The sequence below is a fragment of the Apus apus genome, chromosome 7, assembly GCF_020740795.1.
Source record: "Apus apus isolate bApuApu2 chromosome 7, bApuApu2.pri.cur, whole genome shotgun sequence".
Lineage (NCBI taxonomy): Eukaryota > Metazoa > Chordata > Aves > Apodiformes > Apodidae > Apus > Apus apus.
In genome coordinates this window covers 14,937,772-14,950,435 of record NC_067288.1, presented here as the reverse complement: position 1 = coordinate 14,950,435, position 12,664 = coordinate 14,937,772, and the positions used below count along the sequence as shown (strand labels likewise).

Sequence of the window (12,664 nt, the reverse complement as noted above, 5' to 3'; positions counted from 1 at the left end):
TTCTAGCAAATTAACAGATTACATTATTTGCACTAGTAACAAAGCATCTTAAATGAAAGTGAGCACCTAAGAGAAAAGGAGCTTTGCCATTGTCTTGGACACCCATGGTTAAAAACAAAACGACCACAAGAATATCTCCCATAAAGGCTTCATAAATTCATATAGATATTAACTAAAATATCCTTAAAACTTAGTTACCTACATCAACAGAAGTTCTGTGCATACTTTTTAGGCCCATAAATAGAGTTGCTTATTTGTCCACTGACCGGCCACAGAGCTACTATCTCAGCTCACTACTGGGAATTTTGTAAGCATACAAGTTAGAATTTTCAAGGTTAGCTCTAGTATTTCATTATTGTTTTCAGCTGGAACACTGAAGGAACTATAAGCACTAAATGCTTAGAGAACATCTATGACTGTGCAATCTTCTATTTTAAATGGATTAAAGGAAAGAGAGGAACTTTTCCTTATGCTCACGGACAAGATACAGAAGCATACGTAACTAGAGCAAGACTATTTAAAAAGGCTTAAAACTTACACAATTTTTACTTATTCAGCTTTAAGGAGCTTCAGAGAAAATAAGAGTAATGCACTACTCTCCAGAACTCCTGTTAAGAATACAGAAATACATACGGTATTACTGCAAAATTAAGAAATAGCCTCTCTTTATCCTCAGATTCACAAAGAAAACGTAGAGAACAAATAAAACAGAAAACAAAGGAAGTTACAGCACAGAACAGGTAATAAATCAGACTTCAGAATACCGTGTACAAAGCTATGCTCTGACTATATTTAAGCCTATCAGAAAATTGCTGGGAATTTACAATATTTACAGGAAAACAACACTGTATTTGTGTCTTTAATTTTTTTGAGGTATAGGCAGCCGTAAAACATTCAGATTTCTACTGAAGGCAAGACTGAACAAAACACAAGGGGGCTTCGCTGTGGGTTTGTTTTCTGGTTTAGAGTTTTTGGTTGGTTGGTTTTTCTTACACTAATAAGGTTGTCCTATTAAAAACAAAGGTTGAATTCTGAATAGAAGAGTATTGATAACAAAAGGCAATACTTTAATATGTTTTTTATTATTTCAACTAAGCTGTTGATTAAAGCCATACAGCTTTGGTTTTATTTCTGATTGCTAAAATCTCCTTTAAGGTCAGGAAGAAATGTTAATGAAGATACAGTAACAGAAAACAACTTGGGGAACCTCAAGAATGTAAAAAAGTGCACTTTCTCCTGTTCAAAACAGCATTCCAGAAGATGACTTGAAAAAACTGAAAAAAAGGTTAAGGGAAAACTGTTGGTGGAATGAAAGTGAAGTCAAAAAGAGGTTACTTTGAATAAAACCACCCTGAGTCCCAGTATTAATATTACTAAGTTGGAAGAAGCCTTCATTTTAAGAAGATCATGGGAATCATAACACAAAAGATCACTAATTAAGCCTCCCTCCTTTTATATTTACAGAGAACTGTATGCATCAGCATCCTTCAGGACCAGCCTACTAGATGGACTTAAATACAAGTTATTTGAAATTTATTACTTAAATATTATTACTTAAGCCAACACCAAACATCCTCAACAAAATTAACCCCTTGCAGAAGTCAACAAACCCATTTTTCTCTAAATGGCTGAACACATGAAAAAAATCCAACTCACCAGCAATGCTCCAAATGACTTGAAGAAATGTTCTACTGGGATACTGCAGCACTTTTTCAAGCAAAAGTATATACCCATTCTCTCTTATTCCCTAATGGACATTGTTAGACTTCTGAAAGGACTGCAGAACCTGGATGTCTTCACAATTGTATGAATTTCAGTAATTACCCTAAATATAACCTTTAGAACTTTGTATCTTGTTTCATGAGACAATAATCTTACACTGGAAAAAAATGTACACACACAAAATTCCTGCAATGATTAAAGAAAAAACAACCCTCCCACTATATCATTGCAATTTGTTTGTTTTTTACATAAATCCTCGCTAGGCTACCTCTTGCCTATCATCTTCTCTGCTCACCTCTGATAAAACTTCACTGAACTAAAAAATGGAAGGCAAATTCCCAAGTTGTTTTTCATATCTAAAAGACATTTCTAAAAATGAATTATCACAGTACCTGTATGGTATTTTTAGAAATAGTGTGACACATCAGCTATATAGGAACCTGAATTGTTCCTCCCAATATAATTTCTATTTTTGGTTCTCTGCCTTGTGAAGAAATACATTATGCCTGCACATTTCTGCTGGTAAAAACTGTAAAAAGCAACAGTGGTCTTAAAATTGCAGTAGAGAGGTAGACCTGGAGAACAATTTTTTTCTGAACAAGCTGTTCCTCTTCCTCTCCAAGTCTCACACACACCAGGAAAGTAAATGGACCTCTCCCACTCACCAGCACTTTCAGCCACATGTATGTCAGTGAGAATCACAGCAAATTCAGCCAGTGAGTCTCACCATGTGGCACATCTGGGAAAAAGGGCTTGTATTTCACAGCAACACAGCACTCAATACTAGTGATGTACCTACCTTAATTCAAAACACTAACAAGTGAAAAAATCTGTGAGAATGCACACTAAAGCAGCTCATCAGCAAATCTACTGCTTCAGGTGACTACATGTGTCATTATTGTCCAATACATTCAAGGCTTTGTAAGGACACAAAAAAGGACAATCATGATCCCAAAGCAGTTAAAAGAAAACAAAGCAGACAAAACAAACCTTCAGAGGTCTTCCCAAAGCAAAAATACAGAACAGACAGTACTGTACCACCAGATTATGGTTTATGTACCACACAAGAAACTTTTCCACCTTAGTTTCATCAGCATTTCAGCTCATTTTGCATATTAGACATGTAAACTGTATTCCCTCCCATTCTGCAACAGTCTCAAAGTCTCTCAACTTCTTCATAGCAGCCTCTCCAGGTTAACTCACTATCGCATGTCCCCTCAACTTGCCTTCCCCTTTTTCCCCAAAAAGAAAACTGCCATAATATAATATGGTGGGTTTTGTTACTAAGTACCTGAGTAGGGAGCACTAACTGGTATTTTGCTCTCAACTTTCTAGAAGATGAAAAACTTTAAAAAGTAACTTCAAAGTTCTATCATTCATTATAATTTGTATACAATGCAGTTATTTTCATTACATGCTACAAGTTCTCAGTTTTTAAGTGTTGCTCAGAAACAGATTAGGTGACTTCACTGATGTTAAAATATAAATTTTAAAAAAAAAGGAAGCAGAGGAGGACAGAGTACCCACTTCACTGTGGGAGGGAGCTGGGGGAAGCCACCTGCAGAACTGTCACTTCCCACTCCCCGTGATAGCATGTACGATCAACACTTTCTCACAGAAGATACACTCAAAACAGCTAAGGTATTAAAACAACAAAAGCAGCACTTTTGTGTCAAGAAACTAAGTTCTTCATATTGGAACTTCTCAGGCAAAAGCTGTCCTCCACAGAAACCATGGCCTCTAATACCTAGCCACCTTATAGTAAAAACAAACAAAAAAAGCTTTTGGGAGAAAATACACACATTCTGTCTCCTCCCCACCAATTATCATGGGCATATAGATACTAGTGTAGTTCGCTGAAGGGTCCAAATAACATCTGTAAGAATATAGGTTTATTTGCAAACAAAATAATAATAAATACAGTAAATACTTCAATAACATACTACCACTGCTTTGGTGTTAGGAAACCTAATTTTAATATATAAATTCTATTAAATTCCTACCTCTTCTGACTGAAAATTATAGATTTGGAAAATTAAGTTAATATTAATTTCTGAAACTCTACAGCCACAAGACTCTTGTATGTGCCTACATTCGAAGAGGAAGAAAGATCCCAGCAACAATAATTATAAACATTAAGACCTTCTTTTCAAAAGGTAGTCTTCAAGAATTATATCAAAGATAGCACCACTAGGAGAGCTGAATGGGATCAGAAGCAAACAGCAGAAATATTGAGATGACAGACATTCAAGAAGACAAAAACTGAAGAAAAAAAAAAAAAAAAAAAAAAAAAGGGGGGAGGGCACAACCCACCAACCAGAATACTCCACAAAAAGCAGCAATACTAAACAAAAACTCAAAGCGTAACCACTACCCATCACCTCACTGACTGCAGCCAGACAAGAAACAGATACCCACAACTTCCTACAGGCAGGCAGCAGCAAGGAGTTCTGTGAAAAATAAGGCGGGAGGGATTCATTGCTACGTTTCAAAATTACAATTATTTGTTAAGGAATTCCTAATTTCTTTCACTCAAACTAAAAGTGGACACATCAGGTGAAAGTCTGTAAATAAAGGTAAACTATACAAGACACATAGCTGGCACCTTGTTTTGCTTGTGTTCTATCCCTTTGTCGTGGAAAATATTTTTACAAGGAAACAGCTGGGCCAGAAAACAGAGAAGTCACAATGATCTCGACCCCTGTCTTCAGCTACAGTTGGACAAATCAGCAAGGCACCTGTAATTCCTTGCATCTTGTTTCCCAAAAGGCATCCTTTCCCCGCTCCAGCTACTTTGAGAAGACTACAAAATTATCAAGTACTCATTTAGGGCAAACAAAAAACAGAGTTATTAAAATACTCACAAAATATCCATTTAAAAAAAAAAAAAAAAAAAAAAAGCTGTTTGCAAATATCTTGGACTGCAACTTCAACCTTTTTTATTTTCACTCAGAAAAGGGTAAGACTGTCCTCCAAACAGTCTCCAGAGCTTTTCTAAGTATGGCAAGTATCTAAGTCTCAATGTTAAGCATACTGAAGATAGTTCTGCACACTAACAATAGGACTGAAAAACTCCAAAGCCCAGAAATCTGACCTTTATTCTGATTTGAGCATGAATTTTGCATCCTCTGGATTAAGTTTCAAGAAACACTGAATTACTGCATATCCCATCATCCTTCAACTCGTCAATTATATGCAAGATTAAGCACTCAGGATCAATCTATAAATGCCAACTAGAGATTTACCATTTCCAGTAGCCAGATTTAGTCACATCTGAAACCAGCATTTCCCATACCAAGAGTATCAGAATTACATCAACTGGGAAAGAGTTCTCTGCATTGCCAAGTTTGCTCAAAAATATTCAGTCAGTTAATATTTAGTGTAGCCAAACCAAAAACGCATACTCGCTGTTAAGCCACTGTCTTCCCTCCCTTCAACATCACTGGCAAGGAAAGGGCGTTGCTGCATCATCAACATAACAGCTGCTGTGTACAGCTCAACAGTGACAGAACTGCAGCTCAACTGGATATTAATTTTTATTTGGATTATTTTATTTCCTTTTAAGTTTTAAAAGTTTACTCTCCTTTAATGAAGCAACACCACTTAAGATGAAACACCACAAAATTCTTGGTAGACTTTGTACCAAGATGACATTCTATCACGTAATAGGTAACATGACTGATCCCATGATAATCATGCTTTTTTTTCAGTTTTTGTAAAAAAAACTCAATAGAAGTTTATGCAAACTCATTACATGATCTTTTTGATAGCTGTGATTTGAGCATCAAATCACACCTCAGTCTTACGGTACTGTAGAGATGCACTGCATTTGTCTTTAAGTAACCAGGGAAATCAGAGTGACTATTTCACACCTCTGCCTATCAAAGAGGTTTTCTGAGGTTCTGTAAACATCACAGCTTTGCTACCATCACTGCTTGTGGGAACAGTTCCTATTAACTAACACAAATTTTTATTTAAGGGACACAATGTATATAAGCATTAACGTGTATGTACTGTGTTTTCTTGCTTTAATGAAGCATGAAAGGGGTATTTTTTCATGATTCTGCAAACTACATTAAAATCCTTTAACTTAAGCAACCCAGTAGCATCTTTATGTGCATCAGATAGCACGACCAACAATCAGTTTCCTGGGGTACCTTACACTCTTTTTCCAGTATCTATATGAAGTTTGTATCTACAGTGAAAAAAAGCAGCAAGAAAAAAAGTTTATTATAAAAAAATCAGCTTGTATTTTGACCACTCAAGAAGATAAATTAACATATTTTCAGTGAAGACAGATTCGGTTTGGTTTATTTCACCAGGGATTTCTTAATACTCTGAATTTTCATGGACACTATTTTCATCTGAAGGAATCGGGTTCTGGAGGCTATGTCAGCTCAAGCAAGTCTCAAAATCACTTTAAGTGAGTGCAACACTGTACAGATATAACCTAGTTTTATTCAATTATTTTCCTCCTAATCTCTGAATAAATATAATACAGGTTGTATAGTCACAATCCAGAGCACAGAGGGAACTAAATCAATTTGGCTTAAAATAACTGTAACATTAGAGCAGTGCATTTGGTATTAAAATAATAGAGGGAATAAAACAAGTATCTTAAAGTAATCTTCCAAGAGCCACATTGCTTGGAGGTTGTTGAAGACAAAAAGCTGTTCGAAAAGGTAAAAACACGAGGAAAGTGAGTTATCAACTCGCCAGACAAATGCAGTCAATCAGCAAGTGTTCAAAGACCTTTAATTGAAACTGCACAGCAACACAACTATTCTGTATTTTTTTCCAGTTTTAAGTTCTTAGATATCTTGCAAGCTAGTAAAAAGCCTGAAAATATTTGAAATTAATAACTGTGTGAGAGCATGTGTATTTTACTGCTACAGAGAATTTTATTCCCTTTTCAGTTCAATTTTCTCCAGAATTGACTTCAAAAGGCTTCACTAAGAAAAAATATACATGCTAGTAGGTTCTCCTATTACTTTAAATTATAAGCACAAACTATTTCACAAGAAATTCCACTAACAACCCTTGAAATTAAGCCTACACTGTTATTCTAAAGTGGAAGGCACTGCAATTATTGTTTAACATCCTGTTTATTCAATTGCTGATGCCCCTGTTTCAGTCAATTGTTGCTGTACTGAATAACCTCTCAAGGATGCTCAAAGTGATCCAGTGACTTTTCCTCCTACTAGGCAGGTCACCTGTTGGGATTTCAAGGCAACTGTATTCTCTTTCAGCATTTGTTCAATGACTTTCATTCACATTTTCCCAGGTGCATTCCTTCTAGTCCTACTAATTAAAAACTAGATACTGGACTGCATGAAACTTAAAAAAAATACATGCCAGAAGAGTACAACTTTGCTCTTTGTTACAGTGATATTTGCCAAGGATTTTTTAAAATATAAAAAAAGAAAAAAATCCATTAAAAGGAAAGTTTATTTGGTGACATTAGCAACTTTTTTCCTTCACAAAACTCCTGTTCCATTAAAAAAACCCGATTTGAATGAATGCTAGATATCAGAAGAAACTAGGACAGTATTTTGAAGATTATTAATTTTTGGTCTTGTTGTAGGTCTTGTATAATCACACAACATCCCTCTGCAGTTAGACTGGACAGCTTTGCAACATCAGCTTTGATTATAAGTCAGTGTAATAAGATTGTCACACTGCACTGCTCCTCCATGCACTCTACTTAAACTCCTCTCCAATAAGAAAATTGCTACATTTTCTTGGCATCTCAGTGACCCACTAAAAGCTCCTCCAGATCTATTCTGCATTGCCTAATCAGTGCATTTATTCTGTCCTCAAATCACTTGCTTTGCACAATCCAGCTAGTAAAGAATACTATGCAGAGGAATCTCACTAAGTTACCAAAACTCTGAAGCACTTCACTCTCAGCTGTGAAGAATCTTCACTTTAAAGTGTTTTTTTTAATAATTCGAATGAAAAATTATCTTGCTACTTGTATTAAAAAAAATAACAACAAAACACAAACTTTGGACAAACTTCTCAGTGTAAGGTACGATTCTGTGGTGGAATTCCAGAGATGCTTATCAGTCTCTAGAGTGTTCGTCCCATGTGTTAATTAATTAATCTATACAACATGAAATGGTTTCTTACTCCAAAATCTGGTGCACATTCATTCCCCATATGCATCTGAGAGTTAACTTCCATGACACAATCTTCGTAACTAAATTATGCCTGAGAAAGAGGGGGGGTAGGAATTACAATATCATTGCAAATGAGACTCTACTTAAAGAGCCAGAGTTGTACAACACTGATGAAAACCTGTTTTGATATCCCATGCTTGTCTTTCATTGCCACCCTGATTTGTCAGTTTATAGCCCACACTAACTCACCAGAAGTATTTCCAATAGACTGACCATCACATATAAGCCATAAGAAAAAATAAAACTTTCTAGATTTCAGGTAAGTTACACAGGTCAGGAAGATGCTCATCACTGCAAGCTAATATAACACAAACTCTGTCAGAAAAACCGCCAGACCCTGAAGCCCCTGGGAGCCCAAACACACACGACTTCGATACCCGAACTGTTCACTTTTCCTTCGTTGTTGTAAACCACCCCCGGCTCCAGGAGCACTGCAGACAGCGACACTGCCCCCGGTACGTGGGGCTCTGCGGCCAGTCCCACTGCGGGCCACAAACTTGCCAGCTCCTTGAAACAACACGGTGTATTTAAGAGCTGCCCTGCATCGTGCCAAGGAGGACAGGAACGAAGGGGAGGGAGATCGTACATTCCCCCAGCCCCAGGACAGCAGCTGGCAGCCCTTCACGGGTAGGCAGCATGTGTGCCGACCCGCAACAGGCAGGCAAGCAGCAGCGAACAGGTGAGAAGCAGAAGGCAGGTCCGCCCGGCAGGACCTGCCGCGCCACCAGCCGGAGCCCCCCCGGGGTGACCTCAGCCACCCCCGAGCGACGGCATCCACCAGCCCGGGCCGCGGGCCGCTGACCGAGGCATTACCTGAGTCCCCGCGGCCCCGCGCTGCGGCGGCCCGGCCCCGGGCGGCTGTCCCCGCGCCCTAGGCCCCGGCGCGGCGGCACCAGCCTGCTCAGCTCCTCGGCGCCCGGCAATGGCGGCGGCTCCGCTCACCCTCCCAGCTCCGCGCTCACTGGCTGCGTCGCTTCATGTGACCGCACAGAACCCTCCTCGGGCACAGCCCTTTGTGTCCGGCCCGGCCGGGGCACCGGGGAGGCCGCTAACCAGCTCGGGGAAGGGGCGAAGGACGACGGCGGGTACGGAGGAAGGCGACGAAGAGGGCCGGGAAGCGGAGCGCCTCGCCCGCCCGCCCTCTCTCCGCCGCGCTGCCACAGCCGCCGCCTCGGCCCGGCCACTTACCGCGGCACGGGCGGCTGCGGCCGAGTCGCGGTGCCGCACCAGGTCGGAGGCGGCCGCCATGTTCCCGCTGCGGCAGGATGGAGGCAGAGCCGCCCTCCCCGCCAACCGCCGCTAGGGCGCCCGCCCCGCCCCCGCGGCGCCGCGCGGAGCGGCACGCGCCCCCTCCCCCCGCTTCCGTTCCCGCTGCGCGCGGAGGGGGGGGCGGCAAAAGAAGGAGGAAAAAAAAAAAAAAAAAAAAAAAAAGGCGTAACGGGAAGGAAACTCACGGGCTCTCCGGGCGGCGCGTCACCCGGGGTTACGTCTTGCGCTGCGCCGTGACGTCACCGCGCAAACTTCTCGACCCCGCCACTCCGCGCGCAGCTACGCACACGCAGGGAGCCCCACGCGCACCGGCGACGCGGTGGGCCCAGCGCGCATGCGCCCCGCCCTCCCGGCAGCGCCCCGCCCTCCCGCCGCTGCGCCGGGGCCGCCGGTAGCTCCGCGGCCGCCGCCACCGCCCGCGGGTCGCGCCTCCTGCGCTCCGAGGGCAAGAAGTTGACGCCTCCAGTGACGGCAGGACGGTCCCACAGACCGTTCCTCCGAGGGCTGCCAGCGCGGCTGCCGCCCGCCCTGCGCGGCCTCCCCTCACCTGGGCCGGGCCGCGCCGCGCTCGGGGGCGGGCAGCGGCAGCTGCTCGGCGCTGCCTTTCCCTCAGAAAGTGGAAAACTAGGTCAAGTGCTGCAGGAGCCGTGCAAACGCTCCCGCCGTGCCAGTGAGAGGCAGGCTCCTGCGACAAGCCGCGTCTGGCGAACGATGCGAGAGGGGAACAGGAAACCCGAGAGCAGAGAAGCGACGAGAGGAGGCGACCCGGCCATTCTTGTCAAGCCCTTCGAGGCGGGGGGCGGGAACTTAAGAGGCGACACGGAGAAAGGAGAAGCATTTGGTGCCGCCTTTTCTTACCCAGATTCGAAAGGGCAGGGACTCAGGGGAGAGCAGCAAATCCGTGAAGTAGAGACTGCTTGGATAAATTGGATTTGCTAGGCCCACAGGATTTCACACTAGCATGAGAAGTTGATTAAGGCAACATTAGAGGTGTGAGCAGTCATCACTGAGTGTCTCTAAGACAACTGAGATTTCAGGAGAGAGGAAAGTAAAAACAGCACGTGTAATTCAAAAGGGGCAATACGTAGAGCGAAGAACTGCCCATCATTTCAACCTCTATTCCCAGAAAAGTACTGAAGCAAATAATCACACATCTTTACATAGGTGGTAGCTAATGAAGTGATAACTTACAGCCAACATGGATTTGCCAAGAACACCACATCAAGCCAAGCTCATCCCATGCTGTGGCAGTATCATGGGCTTGGGGTGGGAGTAGCAGTAGATTTGTTAGACCCTGACTTAAATAAGGCTTTTGACAGTGTCTCAGTGAGCTCTTAATTGAGCAAGCAAAAGACATAATTAAATGACTGCAGTGGTGCAAAATAACATCAGCAATGTTCCACTGAAAAATAGCAGGATATAGCAGATTTGGTTTCTTGGAGGGGAGTATGTCCTGAGCTTGGCACCGCTCTAATTATGTGAATGACAGAGTACAGTTTACATTGATTGGATTTGCCAGCAATGCTAAATTGGCAGAGCTGGAAGCATGTTGCAGGACAAGAAGAGAATTAAAACGTTCTTGACAAACTGGTTGCAGAAATATGATGCAATTGAATAAATACAAGTGCCAACTGATTAAGTAGGAATATAACGATTGTACAATTACAAGACTGGCAACAGACTAATAAACACCAGGTCTTCAGAAAAGGGTCTGGGGATCAGAGTAGATCACAAACTGAACATGTATCAACAATGTCACACTGTTATGAAAAAAGCTGCAGTACGAAGAAAGGTGTAAACAGAACTGTCATATCTAGGACGTCTAAAGAAATTCTCCTCATTTAATACTGGTAAAGCCTCAGCTGTAATAGTGTGTTGAAACTGGGGCTCTGCATTTCAAGAAAAGTTTATTTCAAAAAGGTCCAATAGAAGAGAGTAAAGGGAAGTCTAGAAAAGAAAAGACTATGGGGAGAGAAATACATTGTTCACTATATCCACTGCAGAGAGAGCAAAAATTAAGAGTTTCAAACTGCTCTGAAATAAATTTACATTAGGCATTTGGAGAAGAGTTGCCATTATATGGATAAACAGAACTGGCATATATTCTCTAGAGAGTTCTGGCAACTTCATTATTAGTTTTTAAGACTAAGTTAAATGTCCATATGAACATGTTAGAAGCATTTGACTCTGCTGTGAAGTAATGTAGGTAGACTAGGCAATCATTTCTTTCAGCATAATTTTCTGTAACTGCAGTTACTACCCAGATATCTGTTCTGATCCTATCTTTTTCTGATAGGTACCAATCTCAGAGAAATTTAAACATTTAATGTGTTGGCATGATCTTATGCACAGGTGTAGATAAGCCCTCTGGGAGTCTTTGTCATGTTACATTCTGTATAGCTGTGTGGCAACATATGTCACATGCTCAGCTAATTTGCTAATTTATGAACTTTACATACCACTATAACTTCCACATTTAAAAATAATGTGTTTGTTTGTACTCATGTAACTAAGGGGAATCAAGGCTTTTGCTTTTCTTTGTTGTTGTTTTTTTTTCCTGGTTTCAGAGATTAATTTTCCCCAGAATCCCCAAAAATTACATTTTTGGGTTTCTCTGGAGCTTGCCAGTTAGGAGAAGGCAGTGTGAATGGTTTATGTTATGGGACTGAGACCAACCAAACTCATCTCATTAGAGAAAACTGAAAGGCCATTAAATAGGCCAATTTTTAATTCCCACTGAGTTAGACTGAATTCAAACTGATAGCTCACAGGCAAAAGGCTATGAATTTCATTAACATTACCCTAAAGCGCTCAGTCCCCTAATGAGTGCTAATGTTATTCTTCTGAGAATTAAGCTTGTTTTTTGAAAAAAGATACATTTATAAAATCAAGTTCTGATATTTTGGAGCATGTACGAACAGTTTTCCACTGCTCTTAAACACAGGAAAGATTATATAATCTTGTGCAGTCTGCAGATTTTTTCTAAGATTCTGGGTTATATGTGCTCCATGCTAATCAAAATACAAACAATAAATATATGAAAAAGCAAATATTTTTACTACCCATTGCTTCTTGCTGAGCAGAATATATTTTGTGGCCCCTTTCAAGCAACAGCAGTTCTTGCTTCAATTCTGCAATTAATAGTTGAAAGAAAACACCAAGTTTAAAAAAAGGAAAAAAGATGCAGTGTTTTATTATATTTCATATCTGTTTGTAAACCAGCAAAATCGTTAGCTTAAGGAAATCTGAACTTCGGTTACGCTGCCAAATCTCACCATGTTAGTAAGAATTTAAATACATCTGGCACTTTGTTTAATGCCTCAACTTACTACTTGAGCTAAAAGGTGCAATTCCATAAGCAGTTGTGGGCTCTCTAAAAAATGCTTATGATCCACACAATCTGTGGAAAAAGAAAAATCCACATTTAGTGTGAATTCATGGAGCACGTAACTGCAACGTTTCATCAAAATGGCAGCATGGTCTGTCCAGGT

General features: G+C 41.1%; 1 protein-coding gene across 1 annotated transcript in view; it reads right to left on the bottom strand.

The window, feature by feature from the left end:
- The window catches only part of ZNF644 (zinc finger protein 644), a 48,035-nt gene extending 38,607 nt beyond the window's left edge, over nucleotides 1-9,428 (bottom strand). Inside the window, exon 1 of the mRNA XM_051624528.1 lies at nucleotides 9,359-9,428. The gene's annotated coding sequence lies outside the window, so the exon portion shown is untranslated. The remainder of the gene's footprint in view (nucleotides 1-9,358) is intronic.
- Between the last annotated feature and the right edge of the window lie 3,236 nt (nucleotides 9,429-12,664).